General features: G+C 38.2%; 1 long non-coding RNA gene across 3 annotated transcripts in view; it reads left to right on the top strand.

The window, feature by feature from the left end:
* The window catches only part of LOC125155834 (uncharacterized), a 31776-nt gene that overhangs the window by 3634 nt on the left and 2804 nt on the right, over positions 1 to 25338 (top strand). Inside the window, exons 2-3 of one of the 3 annotated variants that reach the window (XR_007148370.1) lie at positions 11365 to 11495; positions 12105 to 12339. This is a non-coding gene — a long non-coding RNA (uncharacterized LOC125155834). The remainder of the gene's footprint in view (positions 1 to 11364; positions 11496 to 12104; positions 12340 to 25338) is intronic. The other 2 variants (XR_007148371.1, XR_007148372.1) reach the window with 2 other exon arrangements.

Here is a 25338-nt window from a genome sequence, read left to right on the forward strand (position 1 = left end):
GTGAAGGCAGTAAGCAAGCAAAGATACGCTGCCTGGGGCGGTCTCGGGTAACTCATGAGAAGAGTGAACAAAAGTTGTGTTTCTCCGGGAAGCAAACTTTAAAAAAAGAATGGAAGAAATGGACCGACAGTTCACAAGGAGAGAGTCTGATTTATGTCATGCACCTAAAGCCAAGTAAGAAAGGAAACAGCTGGAAATCAGAAAATGGTCCTGAAGTTCCACTCTTGCCTTGCCTGCAGCAAACATTTATTGAGTGTGCATGTTCTTGTTTGACCTGAGAATGAATAAAAAATGCGATGTCCTTAGAAAACTTGATACCCCGGGGTTATCATAGATAGAAGGAAAAGGTTTGTAAATAAGTATAAGATACCATATTTGTTGAGATCAATTGTGAAAGAAGAAACAGGAAAAGGAAAAGGAGAAGAGAGGAGAAAGTGAAGGGAGGGAGCCCTCAGGGGAAATTCCTTTAGCCCATTGGAGAAAAGTCAGCAGCCCCTAGAAAGGGGGGGAGGGGGGACAGGAACAGTAATGGTAGTGACGTCCATGAGGAATAAAGTTTGCATTTATGAAGAGACCTCCAATACGGACTCTATGAAATGTAAAATGCGTACAAGGCCCTGCCCAGCCAGAACCCATCTTCTCTCTAACCTTACTTACCTCCTCCGTCTTCCTCACTAACTGTACTGCGACTTCCTCCCAGTATCCCATTGACACCAGTGCATACTCCCAGGTTAGAGCCTTTAAATTCCTGTTCCTGTCACCTGGAATATTCCTCACTCAGATATCAATGGCTCACTCCCTCACCCTTCAACTGAGACCTTCTCTAGGTGCCTATTAAAAGTGCAAAATCCTGGGGCGCCTGGGTGGTGCAATCGGTTAAGCGTCCGACTTCAGCCAGGTCACGATCTTGTGGTCCGTGAGTTCGAGCCCCGCGTCGGGCTCTGGGTTGATGGCTCAGAGCCTGGAGCCTGCTTCCGATTCTGTGTCTCCCTCTCTCTCTGCCCCTCCCCCGTTCATGCTCTGTCTCTCTCTGTCCCAAAAATAAATAAACGTTGAAAAAAAATTTTTTTAAAGTGCAAAATCCTATCCCCCTGCAATACATACAACAGTACCCACATATACATTTCTTATCACAATTCCCTGGTGTATTGTTTTTCCAACAAGCATTTAATGCCTCTTAATACAGTAGACTGAATTTTGCTTATTCATTCAGTTGTCTTCTGTCTTCCTATTTAAGATGTAAGGTTTATGAAGGCAGGAGTTTATGTTCGCTTCCATATTATCAGACCTAGAAGATTGCCTGGCACACACATGTGCGCTATAAATATTTGGAGAATGAATGAATACTTTAAAAATTAACAGTGTACTAGCTTAGTATTCAAATAGAAGAAGACTGAAATTCCCAAGCCCTGAGGAACAAAGGACAAGTAAGCACTGGACAGAAAGAGGATAATTTAGGTGTTTCGTGTTTTTACTTAGCTGAAAGCTACATAAACGGATGAAACTGATGCAGGAGCAAGGTTCCTTAAGGACTTAATATTTAAGAAGAAAAACAATACCTCTTCCAGCACAAAAGAGCATGATGACCACTGTTTGTAGAGATATTTTCTGTGCCAGGGGAGAAAAGTTACAATGTTCCCAGGGAGAATTACTATGAACTAAACATGTAGACAGAAGACCTGACTGGGAGACAAAAGTTAATGAACATAGTTTGTATTTTATAATTTCTGTGGAGTCAATGATGAATAACACATACCATAGAGGGTGAAATGTATACATTGTGGCTACCTAAGGGAAAATTCTGAGCAAGACACCAAGAAGACGGAGTAAATATGTGGAACACAAAGGAGAGTGTGTATTGCTACAGCATTGCTGTGTCACACTGATGAGTAAGCAAACTGAATTTGTGAAATTGACAACCTGGGTCATTTTGGAACACAGGGAGAGAAGACAACTTGGCTCTACGAAATAGAGGTCCTTCAAGAAAAAGTTAGAGGGGTGCCTGGGTGGCTCAGCTGGTTAAGACTCCAGCTCTTGGTTTTGGCTCAGATCGTGATCTCATGGTTCACTAGATTGAGCCCCACCTTGGGCTCTGTGCCACCTGCACAGAGTCTGTTTGGGATTCTCTCTCTCCCTTTCCCTCTGCCCCTCCCCTGTTTGTTCTCTCTCTCTCTCTCTCTGAAAATAAATAAACTCTATAAAAAAGAAAAGAACTCGTCTATAATGAGGAATAGCTATATAATTTATGTAAATTGTAGACATACAGAACCCTGTTTGTGTGTTCTGACAGACACAAAAACAATTTTGTATAAGAAATTTGCTTTCTCCAAAATCTTAGGAATGAGATTATATTGTACAAAACAACACATTAACTATGTCTTCTTCATTTTGATGAGCATAGAACTCACACTAGGCCTTGCTCTTAACAAATTGAACAAGTGTTTACCTGATGTAATAATGAATATAAATGAAAAGGCAAATGATGACCCCAGAGTCTGTTTGTTTTTATGTAAAAAAAATTTTTTTTAATGTTTATTTATTTTTGACAGAGAGAGAGACAGAGCTTGAGCAGGGGAGGGGCAGAGAGAGAGGGAGACACAGAATCCAAAGCGGGCTCCAGGCTCTGAGCTGTCAGCACAGAGCCCAACGCGGGGCTCAGACTCACAGACCACGAGATCATGACCATGATGCTCAACCCACTGAGCCACCCAGGCACCTCCCTAGAGTCTGTTTCAAAAGAAAGGCACAACACTGCATATTCCTACTGGGACGAGGAAGATCAGGGGAAACACTGCAGTGCTGGAGAGTAAAATCTACACGTATGCAATAGTATAAAGTCAGGTATACCTAAACTAGGAGAAACAGAAACATCTCTTGCTCTCCTAAAGCGGGAGAAGCAACCTGCCCTCCTAAAGCAAGAAATATTGATAGATGCTTGCAATGAGAAAAGATGACACAGCCGAGCAGCACATGAGGTGAAAAGGTATACCAGGAGCACGTAGAAGAGCAGGAATAAGAGAACAGAAGGTGACGGTATTATACGTCTGTGCTGGGAAGGAGAAGAGCCATATGCACTGTGGCACAGGGGGGAAAATACAACAAACTTGGGCACAAAGACAGAAAGATGACTCACGGGGGATGGCTTATAAAGATCCTGCTTTTCCCTGGAAGGAAATACAAGGCATCTGGATCACATTGGGAACAGATGAAGCATACAGGGGGGAAAGGTGCATCTGGAGTCCACAGAGGTGTATGTGGTTGAGGAGGGGGTGGGATTAGGTGGAGGAATGGAGGCAACTAATAAGTACTGTGAGCAAGAACGATACTCTTAGGAACACTGAGGGAAAATTAAATATTCTTTAGTCCCACTAGAGGAAAGGGAGGTACTTTATGCTGACTGACAGATGTAAACACTGTTAGGGAAGTGTTGTTACAAGTGAAGCCTTAAGAAATATATCAAGAATGGAAATAATAATTATACAGCAAAAGGAAGCAGATCTACTTTGTGCATTGGTGACAAGTGTGTACTAGGGATTCCATTCCAGCTGACTGTTTTGAGCACACCAAAGGAAAGATGAGAAAGATATCCATCTTTCTTGAGGATGTTCTTGGGGAACTTGGGGATGGGGGTAAGTCTACCAAGGAGAAAAGAAGAAAGTCTGAAAATAAAACCCTGGAATGCACTAGAAGAACATTTGAAACATCCACGAACTTTGGCAGATCAGTAAAAGTACTTCCAGTATCTAGAAGAGACAATACCCATGGGATTTACTGAGGGGAAAAGGAAGGAGAAAATTATGAGCTATGAGTGTGGACACATGGAGCATCCCAACTAAATCTGAATATTATTGGGCTCTTCCAAGAGATAATGACTCATATTCTACCTTTTTTCAGATTATATTTGAGTATTTTTAGTGTGGAAAAGTATCTGGGTGCATTTGTGTATGAGTTCCACCAGCAAACTGGTTTGTTGGAATATTGCTGGGACAGGCAACTTAACCCTCACAACATGCTTAGGCATATCTGAAACAAATTATTTACCTAGAATGTCAATAAAATTCTTCAGTATAAAATAGCACTGTTCAACTTTGGAAGCAAAAATATCACAGATTAGGGTCTCCCTAGGTCAACAAAATTTTGATTCTGTGGGTCAGTCCTTGCATAAGGAATCTACATACAGAAGTCACTTTATGAGCTATAGCATGATGTAAATTGTAGCTACTGCACTTCTGGCATCCACCACTTGCAGCTGTCCTGAGATTCCTGGCTACCTCGGTGGGATGTGTTTCTTACAAAGCTACAAAACAGAAAGTGATGACAGGAAGTTGAAGAGGTCAGGCTTTCTGATAGAACAGAACTCTGTTTACGGTACAAAGAATGAATAAGGTGTACTATTTCGCCAGGGTTAACTGCCTGATTAGTACCTCATTCAGAGCCAGGAATCTGCCACTGTCCTAGACTCTCTTCTCCTTCTGGGGTCCGTGTCCAGTCAGAAACAAGCCTGTTCCTTTCCATCACCATCACCATCACTATTGTTCCACCCCTGCATGTTTGTCTCCTAGACAGTAGCTTCATAACTTGCCTTGCTGACTTCTGTGTTGCTACCATCAAGTACATCCTCTGCTGTGACCAAATCAGCCTTATCTTACTAAATCATTTCCTTGCTTCTTTGCCTTTAATAATTTCTTCCCACATACAGAAATAAAGTTTACCCTACTCCTAGAGTGTGAATAGTGAAGACAGCTTCATGACCTCCACACATCTGCCTTTCTATTCCCATCTCTCACAGCTCACCTATACCTACCTACCCCGTCAATGCCCCAACCCACACCTACCTACCCAGTCAATGCTACTTTGCAGCCAGCACAGACCTCGCTGCCCCTTACCTCAAGACTTTGCATATGCCATTCCATCTGTCAGACATCTCTTCTCTCCTTGTCTGTATGATGATCTGTTTCTTTAACAGTGCCATCGAGGGTCACCTGCCTCCCTCTGTGAAGCATTCTCTGATATCTTCAGTGTCAATAATCCTCTCCTCTGCCCACTTATATAATTTTGTCACTGTGCGTATCACACTGGAATTTAACTATTGGCTTAAATATATGCTTTCCCTTCTGTATTGTGATTTTCTTGAGAGCAAAGACTATTTATTTGCATCTTTCTAATCTCAACATTTTGTAAAATGCTATGTATAGTCATCTTAAAATATTTGTTTTTGCATCTGTATAGACTAATTGAATGAAAATAATCTAGGAGATATGAATAACTAAAAATTCAAAGAAAAAATAATATGGAGAGAAGACGTTAAAAGAAAATTAAATTACAGAAGTTAATGTGTCCTGAGATAAAAAGAACAAAATGCAATAATTACCTGTTAAACTTGAGTGTTGTATAAAATGGTAATCCATCTATGTTTTAATCGGTCTAAGATATCTAAAAACTATACACAAAAGTCATGAAGACCGTCTGTGAGAAAATGATATCTATATAGATTTACCTTCACTAAAATATAATATCTGTGTTATGGAAAGAGAAACAGTGATATACTGCCAAGATAATAGAGAATAACAAAGTGATTACTGACTGTTTGGATGGAAAAATATAATGCATTCTGCCTGATGTACCAAATAAAAGAGAAGTTTTATAAGGCAGCAGAAGAAATGAAATACTTAGAAACTCTTCACCACAGAAGAGTAAGTACAATAGCCTCAAATTCAAAGAGTCCCAAACCATAGACACAATATGAAATAGAAAATTGATGAATAATAGAACTGATGATAAATTTTATTTAGCATGAGAAGAGAAATGGCAATTTATCTGCTGAGCAAGGGGAAATGACCATATAACTTGGGACAAGTAGAAGAAAAAGTGATGGTTTTACACGCTGAGAATAGAAAAGAACGTTCTGAAGTTGAATAGACTTAATAGAGAATTCCATGCTGAAAAACAAAGGGAAGAATTGGCTCGTGGGACCATAACACTAATACTAGTGATCCTACAGAATGGCCTCTTGGAGGGAAGGGTGCTGCTTGTGGGGAGCCAAAGGAAAGGTGGCCAGGAAGAAAGAACCGGCCCCCTACAGCAAAGAAGGGGCCCTAGACAGAGGAACAAAGAGCAGAGAAGTTCTGGCCCTCATTCAAAAAACAAGAACACATGGTATTGGCAAAAATGTGAGAAAGAAGGCAAGGTATATAGTATATTAAAAAAAAAGAAAACACTAGATATGTAAGAGGAAACACTTTGATCTTCAGACGCTATGGGAGAAATCCAATGATAAAATCATGAGAAAATTTGATAGACTAGACATATAAAAAGAAGAAAGAAAATATCACTCTTCTAGACCATCCACTGGGAAGGAAGAAAGGTAAACTTTTTAGGCTGAAAAAATACCATGCTTTTCTGAGAAAATGAATAAAACTTTCAAAACAGAGTTCTAAGAATATCTTGGGGAAATGAAGACATAAGTAAATTAAGTAATAAAAAAATTATAAATGGAAATTTACCATGAAATTTAGTAAAGTAAAATAGGAAACAACTAACATGTATAGAAAGAGACCTATAGACTCTTAACCCAAATGCAAGAGTTCTCAAAATTGGTTTCTTTAGTAGAGATAGGAAATGAGAGACAATGATGGTGGACAAAGGTTTGGTAGCCAGAGAAAAAGAAAGAGGAAGCCAATCAGCTCTTCATCTTTCCCCAGGTTGGTAACCAGCTTATTGCAAATACTGACTGGGCCACAAGGAAGATCTGTCATACTTAAATGGAAATTGAAGATGGTTAATTCACTGGATAGAAAACTCTAGTGTTTTTTTTCTTTTTAAAATTGTTTTTTATTATTTACTTATTTTGAGAGATAGAGAATGCGAGCGGGAGAGGGGCAGAAAGAGACAGAGAGAGACAGAATCCAAAGCAGGCTTTGTGTACTCAGTGCATGATCATGACTTGAGCTGGAGTTAGAAGCTTAACCAATTAAGCCACCCAGGTGCCCCTCTAGTTTTGTTTTGTTTTGTTTTGTTTCAAATTTGAGAATGTTCTGTGAATAAAAATAATTTTAAGATTTTCTGTTATTTAGTATTGGTCATTAAAGCTCTGAAGTCTACCACGGTTTTTATTTAGTGGCAAGGGAAAAAATGGATGGCTGAATACAATTTCACTGGAGAGCAAGAGACCAAAATAATACTGAATTTTAATTACATCCCAAAAGTTGTGTACATTAAATATACCAGTTAACTGTATTTGTTATGGGTGTGAGTATTTGTGGATATGTATTTGCATATGTATATCAAATGCATATACTCACCTATTCTATGAAACGCCAATGCAAAGTGCCATAGAGACAAAACTAAGCACAAGATACTTTGTATATCTTTTAGATATTTCTGATCAAATTAAGTAGTCAAAATAAACATGAAAAATGGAATACTACAAAGGAATTAAATAATTTGTATAAATAAAACATCGTAAGAAATAACACAATTTCCTGTGATGGTGATTATCAAATAATTCAAAAGAAGCATAGATAGAAGGATTTAAAGCACAATTCCTGGAGTAGCCTGGAAAGATTTCACAGGGGAAGAAAGTCCTATTAGCTGAACCTGGAAGGAAAGTAGCATTTAATCATGCAGAAAAGGAAAAAGAAGAAAGAAGTATGGCTTCTGGGTACAGTAGCACTGAAAATAAAGCACAAGAGGATAAAAGGTTACATACTAAAGAGAAAAAATCAAGTAACTTAATAAATAAGTACTTCCGTGGACTGCCAGCCAACCTGGAAAACCCATCATGGACTGTCATGGTGTAAGGTCTAAAACCAAGGCTCAACGCTATGTGTTATTTTGACATCTGGAAACTGGGAGGGCCTAAAATGGTCTAACTGCATGCTCCCCCTTCCCATTCTGCCCCCATGGAGAAAGTGCCCTAGCTAAACAATACTCTTTCTTGAGCAGGCACAGTTCCCGCTCATCCCTAAATAGTGGGTTTCAGTACCCTCCTGAGCCACAAAATTATTCAAACAAGACAATGACATCCTCTCACTGGGACAGGAGATACACTGTCCTCTTGATACTACAGAGCCTGCTCCCTACCTTTCCTGGTTGTTCACTCTTGTTCCTAAGTGGCCCCATGTGCCATGTAGTATCCATCTCACTCAGGCTATGAGTATACATAACTTCTAAACTGCTGCCAATCTCATCTGTCCAGTGCCAGGTGTGTGTGTTTGGTTATCTCCATAACCCTAGAGCAGGAATCCCTGCCAACAGGCTGAAGAAGCAAGTAAAGCATTTGTTTAAAAACAAACGATCAAACAAAAAAACAGTGTCTTGACCTTAGATCAACTGAGTGAAAATCTCAGGTGTTAAACCCTCCCCTCATTGATTCTAATGTCAACCCTGATCTTGAAAACTACTGTCTTAAAGGAAGAGGCATGCCCTCCCTTTTTACCATTTCCATCTTGGCCAGGGCTTGCAAGGACACCTTAAGAATGGTAGAACAAGAAAATAGAAGAATTGGGGGTCCTTGAAATCTTGCTGGTTCCTCATACAAGATTAGACTTTTATATAAGATCTAAAATGTCTGTCGTCTTTTAGCACGTTATTATTATAGGTCTCTATAATATAGACAGCAGCCAAACCTATACCTTAACTAAAACACAGACTTTGGTGGTGATTCCATCACTGTCACCTTTGAGTACTTAATAGTAGACAAATTCCTTAAGACTCTCCCTCCTCTCCCACTGTACTATTTATTTCATTTTCAAAAATAGATGGAATTATTATTTCACACCCATTTAAAGGAGTAATAATAACTTAAGATTCTAAAATAAATGCCAGGCATGAGTGGACCAAAATTGGAAAGTCATTATTCAATTTTAACTTGTTTAAACTCTACAGTCCACACTTTCTGCAAATGATAATAGTCACATTTTACAGATAAGGAAATCAGATCACAGAAAAGTTAAGAGAAGTCCTCAAGGTTATATAGCTGGTCAGTGGTAAAACTGGGACACTAATCCAAGCACTTCAGCTTCAGAATCTGTGATTTTATCTATTACAACATACTAAAGACCAATTAAATGAGAATTAATAAATAACAGCACCTACTAACATGTTTATCACATATTAGGCATAAATAAATTTTTCACCCTTCTCTTCCAGTCTTCACTGACTAAACTCACACACACACACACACACACACACACACACACACACACACACACACACTTCTTTTTTCTTCTCTCATGAGATTACTTAAACAGTAGTTTTCCAGAAAATGATATTGAGGCAGAGTTGAAAGGTAATGTAGGGAAATTCTTTGGCATGGGTAGGAACATAAAATCTCTACCCAATGTGAAAAGGAAATACCCCATTTCCCCCACCAATTTCCATCAGCCCCCCACCCAAACTACAAAACTAAATTTGCATCTACTGTCTCAACACAAAATTCAGCATGTAAAAGTGAAATGAAAGTTCATTGATGATACTTATAACAGTAAAATTACAAGCAAACTTGTTTTGACAACCAGAAGTTAAAAACAACATTCACAATAAAAGTACTGAGTCCTGAAAATAAAAAATTAAGTATAGATGCCCCAAGGACGTAGAAATGTCACAAATGGAATGCATGCTGAAAAGAGATGTCCCTCCCTAAACACATTAAAGGAAAAGACTGTCACCTACTAGACACATAGACAGGAAAAGATGTCCTGACGGGGTAGAGAGAAGAGTATACTCCTGGAGCTTATGGTTATAAAAGATGAGGTACTTGAATACAAAGGAGGAGTATGACTGACCCACATGTCATAAAAGATGACACACTTGAGATGCTATAAGGGAAAAGATGATTTATCAGAGAAGTTAGTAGGTAAAATATGGAATGTTGTACTATTACAGAGACAGATGGTGGCTTGTGAATAGCTCTTCTGAGTCAGCTTACCATGCTTCTTTTGTTCCTTTCATGTTGGGAGGGGTGGGGTGAAAGAATTAGAAGAAAGCCTCCTGAGATCTTCCAATCTTACCAGTATTCCCTTTGTTTTTACTGAATGCATTTAATAATTCAACAAAATGTGTTTCCAAATCTGTTAAGAATAGCAGTATAATTTTTATCCCAAGAAGCAGTAAGCAAAACCAGAAAGTCTCCAAGTTTAGGCATATACAAACAAAGGAATTTTCCAATATGATCCTATAAAACCCCTGCCATCTTGGCTTTGAAACGTTGTTGAGCTGTCTACTACTTCATCCATAGTATGCATATAATATTCACTACGAGTAAATTCATCCTTATAACTATCCTTAGAAGATGTTTGGGCTTAATTCTGTGACGGGTGAACAAAACTAGTGTGAAATACCACACTAATTATGGTTCCAAAGAAGGCTAAAACCTTTGAAATTCCAAACCCAAATTATTTTCAAACATTATTTTATTAATCGACTAAATAATAGATGTCTGTATGATAAATGCTTCAAAGGAAATTTTAAATAAATAACTCTTCTAGAAAGCTGGAGAGGAACTGCCACTGACGTTTTGGGCTTTTTAAAGTCCTACCTGTGCACTAAATGTGACAGGAAGTCATTGCTTGAAAAGTATCCACAAAACAGCATAGATTGTGGGAGTGTGTTGAGAGGTGCTGTTCTGTACTGATATATAAAGAAGGTTTCAGGGGCGCCTGGGTGCCGCAGTCGGTTAAGCGTCTGACATCAGCCAGGTCACGATCTCGCGGTCCGTGAGTTCGAGCCCCGCGTCAGGCTCTGGGCTGATGGCTCAGAGCCTGGAGCCTGTTTCCGATTCTGTGTCTCCCTCTCTCTCTGCCCCTCCCCCGTTCATGCTCTGTCTCTCTCTGTCCCCCCCCCCCCAAAAAAATAAAGAAGGTTTCAGGGGCACCTGGGTGGCTCAGTCAGTTAAAGTGACCGACTCTTGATTTCAGCTCAGGTCATGATCTCACTGCTCGTGAGATTGAGCCCCACGGCAGGCTCTGTGCTGACAGCTGCTTGGGATTCTCTGTCTCCCTCTCTCTCTCTGCCCCTCTGCTGCTCATGTTCTCTCTGTCTCTCTCAAAATAAATAAACATAAAAAAAGAGGATTTTAATCCTGTCTAGACCTCTTAGTAGCTCTAAGATTGTGAACAAGTTATCTAAAATTTTGATATCTCAGTTTCTTATTCTGTAACATCAGGATCACATTATCATATACACATCAAAGCATTTTCATAAAGATTGAATGAGTTAAAATCTATAACGTGCTTAGGATAACACTTGGGTACATACATATTTGACATTACTGTGATTACCATATGACCTTTAAAAATACTCCTCTCAGCTTCTTGCCTGGATAGCCAAAACCTGAATAAGTGAGGACATTTATTTTTTTTTTAGGAAATTCAGAATCTCAAGGAACTGTGCTTTTCCTATCACATCGGCAGGAATTCAATAACAATGACAATGTACTCGGTGCGTTCAAGGAACGGTGGAAGCTGCATCTTCTTTCTCTGCTGGTGCATAGCTAGGTTGGTACAACCACTTTAGATCTTAGTTTTTTTCCGTATTTTCTCAGAGAAGAATGGAAAAAAATATGCCAGATGAAAACAGTGGTTACTGATCTGTGCTGCATGCAGCATGTAAGCATTATTTCGCTCATATGAGAATGGTTATAATATGATCTTAAAGCCTGTATGCAAATACAGCGCAAAATAGAAATTTATAGACATCATAAGAGACATAGAAAAAATGCTATGCAGGTTTAGAGTTAGAAAAGCTGCTTCCATCTGAAAGTAATTGCATCAAGTTTCAGGTGATCATGGCGTTTGTGCAAGCTGGAATCTAGACTGTCAGGGAAGGAATGTGGGATAACTTTGCTAATAGGGGGAAAGCATCAAATAGAAGACAGGATTGGGCATATTTAGGAAACAATAAGGCATCTAGTTTGTCTACAACTGATACAAATGGACGTTCTTTGTGATGTCCTGAGTCAGAACTGGAAAACCACATGCATTGAGTCATGTTACACAGAGACAGTTATAAAAGAAAAAAAGAATCAGGCAAAGTGGCATTTAATTTTTTTTTTTTTTAGTAAAGCTTTAAAATCCTAAGATTTTAAATGAAAATCCTAATTCCAGGAATATCTAGTCTGAACGTTGGTCAGTTGTGGCTGCATCCCTCTTGAGAGCTGAGATGCTGAGATGTGCTTTACAGGGTCATCACGTATACGGCACACACACCCCACACCCACCTCTCGCTCCTGCTCTGTTGCCAACCTTTCCCGCAGAGGACTCTGCCGTCCACAGAAGGACATTAGAAGCCTGATGAATGGAAGGACCAGGATATATTTCAAGACTAGATTGTCTCTTTAAGGTAAAAAAAAATGTGATTTATTCATTCAGTAATTTATACCAAGGTAGATCGCATCCAAAAGGAAAGGCAATGCTGCCATGTGCACGTTCTATGACCTGGGAAGGGAGGTGGCTGCTGATTCTGTTTAAATGCTGTTTGTTTTTTTCTCATTTTGCCCCCTTAAATCAAAACCAACTCAGATGTTTGATTTCTTTCCTCTCTTCTCCATTATTTTTTCCTTTCTTCCAAACAACATGAAAGAGAAGCGTGGCCTGTTCTTTCTTGTGGATGCTTGTTCTAAGGAGTATAAAACTCTTGTAAATGTTTAATTAGTATTCATTACCTGAGCTTCGTCCTCTTCCTAGTCCATGATGCTAATGCATTATGACATGTATCAAATTAGCGTGTTTCCTAATGTTCTTTAATGTCTTTCCTTTATGGTCTAGAGCTCTCCACACCCCCGCCATTTTCACTTTTGACCTCTATGCTCTCTCAGTCTCTCCAAGGAGCTGATTTAGGAGGGATTCCCCTGGGATTTTATAGTTTATTTAAAGAATGTACATTTGTTTTCTATGTAAAAGAATTTCTATATAAACAGGATTGTGAAACATAAGAAATGTTAGATGCATGTCTCTGAGAACAGGAGTCTCTGTTTCATAATGATAATAAGATGGACATTTACTGAATGCTTCTTATGAGCCAGGCCTTTTCCTTAGTACTAAATGAGTCATAATACATTTACAATTAAATTAACTCTTAACGATTAACTCTTCTCAACAGTTTCAGCTTCACAATTCAAGAGGGAGCTACCGTTTTTCCTTCCACATTGCACAGATGAGAAATTGAGAAACAAAACACAAAGTAACTTTCACAACACCCACAGCTGGTTGGGAGCCCAGCCAGATTTCAAAGGCAGGCAGTCTGGTTCCAGCACCCCACCTGTACCCACAAGGCTAGCTGCCTTCCACCTGTCCCACCCCCAGTGGTCACACATGGCCCAGCACGCAGGACATGGTCCGTGAGTGCTCACTGGCTTCACCTCAATTTCATTATGAAGTGCTAAGATATGTATAAAGGGTCAGATAGGAAAAATGGAAACTGCAAATGTGTAGCTATCATTTCAAGTGGCAGAAAACATTATTAAAAATGTTACACTAAGTCCTTATCTATGACTTTTTTTGTTACTTGCTCATTGTCATTTTTTTTTACATTCACCCATGCACCTTAAGGAAAGATGTAAGATAAAAGATTCTTTATAACACAATTCTGTTTTAATCAACCACATATTTTTATGTTTAAAAATTTGAAAATATAGAAAAGTAGAGGAAAATAACATAATAAATGACCATGTTTCCATCACCCCAGATTGACTAATGTTAGCATATTTCATTTATCTTTCTTTGTTGGTAAAATAAATAAAACAATGAAGAAAAAGTTGTAGTGCCCTTTAGGGAACACAATTCTTTTTCCTTGGCATGATCTAGTTTTCTTTGATCGAAGATGCTGGTTCATTGCCAAGAGTGAATCTCTTTCCAGCCAAAGATGAATCTTCCCTTATAACTCACCACCCTTCCTAAGTAACGTGTAGCAAGAAGTATGGTGTCTCTAAAACTATCCTTGCAATTGCCTTGCTAGGGTCAGCTAAAATAGCTGAATTGTCTTTAAATATATTAGTTTACAATGTTTTCAATTTTTCCCATTATACATTAGGATAACATAATAACAATCTATTTTCAACCTCATAAATACTCCATCTGAAATACTATTTATAAGCCAGTATCTCTGAAGCCACATTGTGGAAACCTTGAGATTTTCCCTTATTTTTCTCATAAAAAGTTTTTAGATTTCAAGATGCTTTCCAGAGAAATCCTCCACAGAAAGTACAAGAACCAGTAAGTATTCTTTAAGCCTCAAACCAGTCAACAAAATCCTTTACTTCCATCAGCTGAATGGCACATCTGTGAGGAGCTTTAGCTCTTCATTCCTTTTCATATATTCATTCTGCTTTTGGGAAAAGTTGTTTAGAGTGTATCACCTGCATGCTTCCACCCCCCTCTTTATCTTTGGTTTCCAAAAGAATGCCCCAAATCACTTATTCCCACTATATTCTCCTGCTACTAGTTTCCAAAAACTTCTCCTAACTATGAGTGTCCAACAGCCTCTTCACTTACAAGAAAAGAATATTTTCTCCTTGTTGGTTTGTGCAGAAAAGTCATAGTGCATACTTAGGTAGTAGAGACTAGATCCCAGCAGGATTTCTGCATCTTCAGGCTGCCTAGTTGTGCATAGGCAAACATCAGTGCATGTAAAATGGTAAAACACTGCATAAATATTGGTGTTATTTTTTATATAAAAGATATGTTTTAGTTATATTATTCAGCCTTATAAAAATTATCACTACTTACAACACAATAATGACAGACTCACGTTTACAAACACTATAATTTAGAGCTATCAGCGAACATAAAAGCTGTGATAACTTTCTGTAGTAAGATGTATAAAAGACCACTATTTATATCACATATGCAAACATACTCATGCACACATCTAGAAGTGGAATTATAAGTGAGAACATATAAAAGCAATCAATATTGCTGTTTACTTTCTTACACAAGAACATGACTACTGAGTTTGAGTAAATGAAATGAGATTAAACATTTAAAAATATATCCATAGATATGGAACATAACTATAATCCTAATGTACTTGAAGGCACCCCATTCCCGACCAGCACAGGTTTCTGCAACCACTTTCTCCTAACTAGATTGCCTATAGCTGGTAATGGAGACTTTGTCATTATCCACTTATAACCCATAGATTGGGAGAAATTGTCTCCTTGAGGACAAGGGCTTGGTTCAGGCGCGTTTTGACATAGGAGGCTCCAAGCCAAGATTTTGTACACAGCCTCCACTGAAGTCAGACAGTGTCATTTCTCACCTGCTGATTTATTCACATGTTTGCATTATTCTCCCTAATATCCAAAAGTGCAATTCTAGTGCCACCCATTATAAGACTATCTACCACTGGTCTTACTCAACACCTTCTAGAGGAAAAGCAGTTTGTACCATGGATACACAATTTGCTACCAAATTTCCTCTGAATCTAGAATAGCTGGGGGACTATACACCATTGAGATGCCCTGTCTCACAATCAATGTATTCCCCTCTGATGTCACACCCACTGTGCTTCTGGGTTCTAATTTCCTCCACATTGGTTGGAACTCCCATTTAACCATGTCTGTCACAGCTCTTTGTGACCCAAGTGGCCTTTGCTCTCCTTACTACAGGTTTGAAGGTCTCTGCTGCCTTCATCATGGTCTCCATGGCAATTATAACTTGACTAGAAGGCAAAGGCCTTGCTTCTGAGTCAACTGATTTGCAGGAAAATACTAGAAAGGATGACACAAGTTATTGCAGCTTTCTGGTTACTGCAACATAACCTCAGGTTTCCTAATTCCTACTTTGGAAAACAGCGCTCTTGGAAAGATTCCTTTGGCTACCCCACATGCAGTGTGGATATGCTCATATAGGGAGTCTCTTGCTCTCTGAGCATCTCTCTGAGCATCTCATATAAGGAGTCTCTTGCTCTCTGAGCATCTCCAGGAGTCTCCTTCAACTGGGGGCCTATATTCTTCAACAGACTGTCTCTCCTTTCAGGCTAAGAATCTAACCTTAAAGTCTCTATTCACCTTCACAGAAGCCTAAAGGCATACACAGAAACAACACAGCTGTCTAGTTAGAATGCCCCTGTCCCTCAGATGGGAAAAACTGTTCACCCTACAGTGTGTCTAAAACATACTCATTAAATTCCGTAGGCCTGGGTTACTCACATTTATCACATTCTTAAAGGCTATATCTTACATTAGTGGTGAGTCAAACCATATTTTTCACTCAATTATGTTTTCTAATAGGTAAACTCCACAGGCCCTTATCTGTCTTTCTGCTCATGAGCCCTTCCTAATTTATCTTCATTTTTCTGATACTGAAAACTCTGCACTAAGTTTAGTGGTCCATGTGAAATATCTTTGGAACCCTGTGAAAGAAAACTCACCATATGCAACTGCAAAATATTGTTGCCAGGGTTTTTTTGGTCTGTTATTCTGGAGATACATATTTAATTTTCTTCACCCCTTAGTGTTTTCTGCATCAGAATAGAGACTTTTGCTCCAGTGTTCTGTTCTTCATTGTATTTTACAATGCCTGTTTCACTTTATTTTACAATTTTGTCCCATTTTAAAATCAACTTGCTATTCTCCAGTCTTATTGGTAACTCTACTCTTTTCAAACCTTATTGTATAAAAAATGGAACATTAAATATTATAAAATGTGATGTGCATTAAAAAGTAAAATGGACCAATTGGGTAATGGCCCACTTTAAGTTATATCACACTAATTAATTTGTAAGAATTTCCTACATTATATTTTTGTTCCCAATTTATATATTGAATTTGACATTTAAATGAAGAATCCATATGCCGTGATGTCTTGTCAAATATTCTGCCAACAAAGCCAAATAATGTTCACACTAATTGACATGTTTGAGATACATAACTGTGAGTTCTTTTGAGTCCAAGGAGAGGAAAGGGGAGAGAGAAAAAAGGAGATGTGAATATCACAGGGTAGACAGTTTTTAAAATATACATTTTGGTATAAACAGTTTCCTAAGCTTATTTTTCCAAGAATCTCAACCGGTTTCAGGAAGCTATTTGCTATCAGAGTTTCACATGTGTGTCACCAAAGCATCGGGTTCTCTAGCACTGACAGAGAGTCTAATACTAGTATGCCTTTCCCACTATGACATGCCCAAGGGCCTGGAAGGGCCCATGTCATCTCAGAATATATGACTTAAATCAGTTTCAAAAAAAGCAACAAGTAAAAAAAATAAAAGAGTACAAAGATATAAAAACAAATCAAAACCCAGAGGAAAATAACACTATGGCTCAGCCTACTTGCGATGTAAAATCCCGGTCTAGTTCATGCTGCATTTATAGCAGACAACAAATGTTCAGAGCCTTGCCGGTGTTTTGTTTATGTTTTTTAGACATACAGACATGTGGTTTTTTTTTTTTTTAACAGTTAAGTGTGTCTTGAATTTTATTAAAATTTTTTAATATTTTTTTAAATTTGAGAAATTCTTAGGAAGTTTCTAAAAGAAAGGAAAAGTTTCATGAAGGAGATCTTAGACTACAATAAGGTGAGTCATGAATAAGAATGACTTCTGTGAAGGAGGTGGATATATTTGCTCATTTTCCCTTTAGGTTCTGGGGATGTTCCTAGTCAGTGGTAGAAATGTCTGAGTAGGTGTTCCTTTTCTTTAGTTTATTTTCAATGTCAAAGAATGAAGTTATCTTTTTTCCAGCTAGAACATAACCCCAATACCTTTGTTTCCCTTGTAAGTCACCTGGAATTAACCACAGTGAATTTTTTTTTTTTTTACATTTTAGTAAATCAAAACTACCATCCTAATAGGTTGAATTAACTGTTCCAAGCCTCTAATGTGTCTGCCAGCCAGAGATGGGCTGGTATGCCCTTTCTTCACTGGCTCCATAGTCTGCATCCAAACACTCTGTTGTATTCACGTCTGCAGCTTTTGTCTTTGTAGAAGTTGTACTGAAGAAAGAATCCAAATTTGCATGATCAAAACTACCACAATTTCATCAGGCAGGACTATACCAAGAAAGGTATGGTACCTGAGGTATGGTACCCACAAAGCTGGGCCCTCCTTTAAAGGTTCCTTCTCTTGATAGAAAGATGAGAGTGAGGGGACGCCGGGGTGGCTCAGTCGGTTGAGCGTCTGACTTCGGCTCGGGTCATGATCTCACAGTTTGTGGATTCACGCTCCGCATCAGGCTATGTGCTGACAGCTCAGAGCCTGGAACCTGCTTTGAATTCTGTGTCTCCCTCTCTCTCTGCCCCTCCCCTACTCACACTGTCTCTGAAAAATAAACAAAAACCGTTAATAAAAAAGATGAGAAGGAGAGAGGGAGAGGGAGGAAGGGAGAAGGGAGAGGTGGGACAAGGAAGGAAGAGGAAGAAGAAGAGATTGAGAAAATGAAAGTAACACAGTGTTGGTAGTGTCAGTTTTAGAAAGGAGATCTAATGCAGAGTATAGTGAATATGCACAGCAATACTGTGTTCTAATCGTGAACTTGGCAAGAGACTAGATCTTAACAATTTCTACCACAAAACAAAAGGATAATTACATGACATGATAGAGGTACTATCACTACAATGGTGATCATGTCACAATGCGTCATGTATCAAATCAACATGCTGTATACCTTAAATTTACACAGTGTTATAAGTCAAATGTATTTTAATAAAATAATAGGTAAGGGGGAGTCACTCAAACCTTATCCCATCATCGCTCTCCAATACACCAGGCTGAGATCCAAGGTAGCCACCATTTTTACCCTAACCAAGATATTCTGTGTGTCTTCTTTTCTACTTTCTGATACGTAGGGAATCTCAGTTTCTCTAGCAGTGGCTTACATTCTTTCAGTAACCCCCATTGTCTACAGAACGTGGTTCAGACCTTAGAAATCCTTTCACTACCAGGCTTCTTCACCTTGTTTTAGCCTCAGGTCCATGACACTTTGCTTAATTGAACTACATTTATTTCTCAATGAACGCGAAGACCTTTCCCCAACTGTCCCTTTACTTGAGCATCACAGTGAGGTGGTCCTATTCCCTTTATCTTGGAAGTTCCCTCTGTCTTTTATGTCCGTGTAAAATGCACATAGTTTCAAATCCGATGAACTTTTCACTTTGAATTATTTTCCAATTTCATCCTCTGAAAAGATTGCTATTTACTTTTCCCTTCTATCCTCCTATAGCATGTGGTCTATATGATTTTATTTGTGTTTTCTTTATATTTAAGTGTGATTTTCACTTACTAAGAATATGCATTTTGAGGTCCATGATGAACATTTCTGACATATGGTATGTAATGAAAAACTGCTATATTAATAAATAGAGAAATTGTTTTCATTTTATTTTTTAAGATTTATTTATTTATTTATTTTGAGAGAAAGTGCAATCAGGGGAGGGGCAGAGAAAGGTGGGGAGAGAGAGAGAGAGAGAGAAAGAGAAAGAAAATCCCAAGCAGGCTGTGCACCGGCAGTACAGAACCTGATGCAGGGCTCGAACTCATGAACCGGGAGATCATGACCTGAGCTGAAACCAAGAGTTGGAAGCTTAAGTGTCTGAGCCACCCAGGTGTCCCAAGAAATTGTTTTTATATTTATTTATTTATTTTTAATGTTTATTTGAGAGAGAGAGACAGAGTGCGCACAAGTGGGGGAGAGGGGCAGAGAGAGAAAGAGGGAGACAGAGGATCTGAAACAGGCTCCTGGCTCTGTGCTGACAGCAGAGAACCACATGTGGGGCTCAAACCCATGAACCATGAGATCATGAGCCTAAGTCAGACACTTAATTGACTGAGCCACCCAGCCACCCCATTTTTCTTTTTAAATCTTACCTCATTACTCAAAGGAAGTTCTACATAATGGCTAATAAAAATACATTGAATACTTACTCTATTCACAATTCTAGGCTGGTCATAAGACAAATTATAAAGTAGAACACTTTTCCAGCATTTATTCTCCTTAAGTTAAGAATCTCTTAGGGCAGCTGGGTGGGTCAGTTGTTTGGCGTCTTGATTTCCGCTCAGGTCCTGATCCCAGGGTCATGGAATCAAGCTGCACATCAGACTCTCCCTCTGCCCCTCTCTCTTTGCCCCTCTCCCCTGCTCATGCTCTCTCTGTCTCTCTCTAAAATGATATAAAATAAAATAAAAAATCTCTTCAGGCCGTTCTCATCTAACTAAACTTTGGGTTCCTCCAACCACCTAGAATTCTCTAAATTTTTCGAAGCTCCAACCTAGCACTCTCAGAAAAAGTCTTATTTTTTAGACTCAACTTTTCCCTGAAACCCAGAAAACCAAAACAGTTACCTTAGACTTCACACATAGAAGATAAAGGTGTCAGCCTGTTTCCTGGAGCTACAAAGGACAACTGGGGACTTGTCTAGTAAGAAGAGAGTAAGTCTTTCCAGTGACTGGTCAAAAGTGCTTGGGGGTCTTTCTAATGAGAAGAAAACAACTTCCCCTTGCCTATCTCCTAAAGACAACTGAGCAAATCAAAAAAGATAAATCTTCCCTCTATTTACAACAACACATTGTCTTTTTATGTTAATTCTTTTGTTCATGTAAAAAATATGGTTAGGTTAAAAAATAGTAAAATATGGGGGCGCCTGGGTGGCGCAGTCGGTTAAGTGTCCGACTTCAGCCAGGTCACGATCTCGCGGTCCGTGAGTTCGAGCCCCGCATCGGGCTCTGGGCTGATGGCTCAGAGCCTGGAGCCTGTTTCCGATTCTGTGTCTCCCTCTCTCTCTGCCCCTCCCCCATTCATGCTCTGTCTCTCTCTGTCCCCCAAAAAATAAATAAACGTTGAAAAAAATTTTTTTTGAAAAAATAGTAAAATATGTTAGAGTTGTTTTTTATTTTGATTACATTTGAACAAAAAAATTCCAATTATATGAATAGAAAAACTGATGTCCTGGACACTGCAACTTCCTAGCAATGAATATATAGAAAGAGGTTTTCTTCCATTCAAAACTACTAGGTTAGAGGCCCATGTTTAATTTGGAGCAAAAGTTCAATTTATTCTAAGAGGCTCAAATAGAGTACATGCCGACTCTTCTCCACATTTGTATCCAGTAGAAAGTAAGCAGTGGCTCTTCTGTAAATTCTCCTTCAAATTCTTTGTAGATCAGTAAAGATCCAAGTACAGCTAATTTAGAAAAGCCTTGCCTGGCATTGGAGTTACGCTGCAGGAAAGGGTAAAAATGACTTATAAAAAAGAAAGAAAGAAAATGAAATTGTGTTCTCTAAATGAAAAGTGGTGTATATAGAGTCTGTATAATCTGTTAAAAATATAAGTAATAGGATCAGGAAAGAATTAAATTCCAGATGCCAGTTGAACAACTCCAAGCTGGGAGAACTTGGAACTTTGTTTTGTCATTCATGAAGCAGGGATAGTGGTGGTGCATTCTGAATTAACCTGGACAGAAAGCAGACCATCAGTGAGATCATCACTCCCACCCAGATAATAAGAACAAGATAGATACACTATAACATCATAGTTTTTAAAGAAAGAATTCAAGGGGTGAGGAAGCAAAGAAACCTGAATGAACTAAATTCCAGAAAGTGATGAGCCTCTCCCAGGAGAGAAGAAACCTGATAGCTTTCATCCCACGTAGCATGGTCAAAGGGAACCACCAGAGACAGTCAAACTCCTACAGTGTTTGATAGCTTCATACAGGCTACCTGCTCAGGTTAACGTTCCAAGGACCACTGGTCACAGAGCAAGCCCTTACCTCCCTGCCAAACCTTCCTCGCACGCTTCATCCAGCATAAGGGAGAGATGCCCAAGGCTGTGAGGAGGGCGTGGGAGCTGAAAGAGAGCCCCTGCTCTCCACGCAAGGCAGACTCTGCTAGCAAAACCTTACAATGATAATACAAAGACATAAAATCAGCTTCATAGCCCTCTTGAGCATAGAAGGAAAATCTTTAAGAAAATTAACAAATTAAATCCAACAGTATGTAAAAATTTAACTCCAAATAGAGTTTATCTTAGGAATGTAAAAGTTACTTTAACATGTTGAAACAGCCAGTTGTATGTCATTTTTGTTAACGTATGCCATGATGTTAACGTGACATATTAATAAATAACAATAATAGGTTATGATGTTAACAGAATAAAGGATATAAATCATATTAATATCACAAAATATGCATTAAAAATTAGTTCTAGTATCTACTGAATGTTTTTAAAAATCTCTCAGACCAATAAGAATAGAAGGGAACTTCTTCAGTCATCTATGAAAAACTTATAGGTAACATTATACTTAGCAGTCATAATATTTTAGCAGTATGTATACAATATATATTATCAATATACAAAATAATTGTGTTTCAATATGTTGGTAACAAACAACTGGAAAATAAAATATAATACATATAATTTACAATGCAATTTCAAAAAATATCTACACTGAAAACTAGGAAGCAATGTTGAGAAGTTGAGTAAGACATAAATAAATACAACATATTCATGCTCATGTATTAGAGAACACTACTGTTAAAATGTCCATTCTTTTCTAAAGTTGTCTATAGATTCAACACAATCAAAATGTCAGCATGCTGTTTGTAGAAATAGACAAGTTGATTTTAAAATTCATATGGAAATTCAAAGGATTTAGAATCACCAAAACGAGAACAGAGTTGGAGAACTTACACTGCCAACTGATGTCAAGAGTTACTATAATACTATAGTAATCAACATGGTCTGGGATTGTCAAGATATGAACAAATAAAAATCAATGAAATAGAATAGAAAGTCTATAAAGAGATCTGCACATATAACGTCAGTATTTGAGAAAGGCAGCAAACAAGTCCATTACAAAGTAATGTATTTTTAACAAATAGAGTTGAAATAAATCGATATCCCAATATGAAAAAATAAAACCCTACCTTATTCAATATGCAAAAAGCAATTCAGCTTAGACCATGAACCTAATCATAAATACAAGAACCAAAAAGCCTCTAGAAAGTATGTAGGAGAAGATCTTCATAAACTTGAAGTTGGACAAAGAATATTTTAAACAAGACTGTAGAAACACTAACCACATGCACATAAAAAGACAAGTTGGACTTTACCAAAATTTTAAATTTCTTTTTATCAAAAGATACCATAGGGAAAATGGACAGGCAAATAAGAAGAATAAAATCGTGTCATTTGTGACAACACACATGTATGTAGAGGATATTATGTCAAGTGAAATAAGCCAGAGAAAGACAAATACCATAGGATTTTACTTACATCTGGAATAAAAAAAAAAAACAAAACAAAAAACAAATTAACAAGCAAAACAAAACAATAGCAGTCTCATAAATACAGAAAACAAACTGGTGGTTACCAGGATGGGGGGGTGGTAGGAGGGATGGGTGAAATAGGTAAAGAGGATTAAGAGGTATAAACTTCCATTTATAATATAAATACCTCACAAATGTATAAAATACAGCATTGGGAATATAGTCAATAATGTAATTACTTTGTATGGTAACCTATGGTAACTAGATTTATTGTGGTGATCATTTTGTAATGTACATAAATGTCAAATCACTATGTCATATACCTGAAACTAACATAATATTGAATGTCAGCTAAACTTCAATTTTAAATATAATAAAATTGGGGTTCCTGGGTGGCTCAGTTGGTTAGGCGTCTGACTCTTGGTTTCGGCTCAGGTCATGACCTCACGGTTCATGGGATTGAGCCCCATGTCAGGCTCTGTGTTGCCAGCATGAAGCCTACTTGGGATTCTCTCTCTCCCTCTTCTCTCACTCTCCCCTGCTTGTGCACTCTTGCTCTCTCTCACAAAACAAATAGACATTAAAAAAAAACCACTTAAAAAATATGAAGAAGAAGAAAATGAACAGGCAAACCATAGTTTAGAGAAAAAAAAATTTACAACGTATATCTGACAAAGGGTACAAATAAAGGGCACATAAAGAACTATTTCGAATCAGTAATTAAAAACAAAAACCTAGGCAAAATCATTAAACTCTTACTTTCAAAGAAAGATTAAAAAAAAAAGGCAACTAGACCCTGAAATGGTGCTCAACATCATTAGTCATTGGGGAATGAAAAGTGAAGCTTCAGGGAGGTACTATTCCACATCCTATAGAATGGCTAAAATCAAATCATAATATCAAATTTGGTGAGAAGATGAAACAACCAGAAGTCTCACATGTTGTTATTGGTAGAAATGGAAAATGAAAAAATGTCATCTTCTTACAAGGTTAAACATGACCAGAAGTCCCAATCCTAGGTGTTTACTGAAGAGACATGAAAACGTATATCTAAAGAAATCCTTGTTTGGGAATTTTCAAAGGACATTTATTCATAATAGCCAAAAGTGGAAAGAATTCAAATGTTCATCAATATGAGACAGGAAAAATAAAGTACGGTATATTAATACAGTGGAATATAATCAATTTTTAAAAAATCAGACACAGTACAACATGGAAAAATTTCAGAAAGATATTATGTTGCGTGAAACAAACCCTCAAACCCTACACAAAAGAGCAGAGAAAACATGTTTATAATTAAATGAGGTTCAAGAACATCTAAAGTACAGTAGTGCTCCCTTATCTACAGTTTCACTCCCCACGGTTTTAGTTACCCGTGGTCAACCACGGTCTGAAGCAGATGATTGTCCTTCTGACATACAGTCAGAGGTCCGTAGTAGCCTAGTGCTGTGTCACAGCACCTACATCACTCACCTCACGTTGTCTCATCAAGTAGGCATTTTATCATCTCATAATATCACAAGAAAGATACAGCACAAGATACTTTGAGAGAGACCACATTCAGATAACTTTTATCAGAGTATATTGCTATCATTGTTCCATTTTATTATTTGTTGTTGTTAATCTCTTACTGTGCCTAACTTATAAATTAAACTTTATCATAGGGGAGCACCTGGATAGCTCAGTTGGTTAGGCGACTGACTTCGACTCAGGTCATGATCTCGCAGCTTGTGAGTTCGAGCCCCTTGTCGGGCTCTGTGCTGACAGCTCAGAGCCTGGAACCTACTTCAGATTCTGTTCTCCCCCTCTCTCTACCTCTCTCCTGCTCATGCTCTGTGTCTTTCTGTCTCTCAATAATAATAAATAAATGTTAATTTTTTAAAAAAAATATAAATAAACTTTATCATAGGTATGTATGCACAGGAAAAACATAATATATATAGGATTTAATACAACTTGTGGTTTCAGGCAACCACTGAGGCACCTTGGAAGATATCCCCTGTGGATAAGGGATGATGACTGCAACAGAAATTAAAAATAGTTCCCTGGAGCGTCTGGGTGGCTCTCTTGGCTGAGGGTCCAACCCTTGGCTTCAGCTCAGGTCATGATCCTGGTTCCTGGGATAGAGACCCACGCTGGGCTCCA

Source organism: Prionailurus viverrinus, chromosome F1 (assembly GCF_022837055.1).
Source record: "Prionailurus viverrinus isolate Anna chromosome F1, UM_Priviv_1.0, whole genome shotgun sequence".
Taxonomy (NCBI): Eukaryota; Metazoa; Chordata; class Mammalia; order Carnivora; family Felidae; genus Prionailurus; species Prionailurus viverrinus.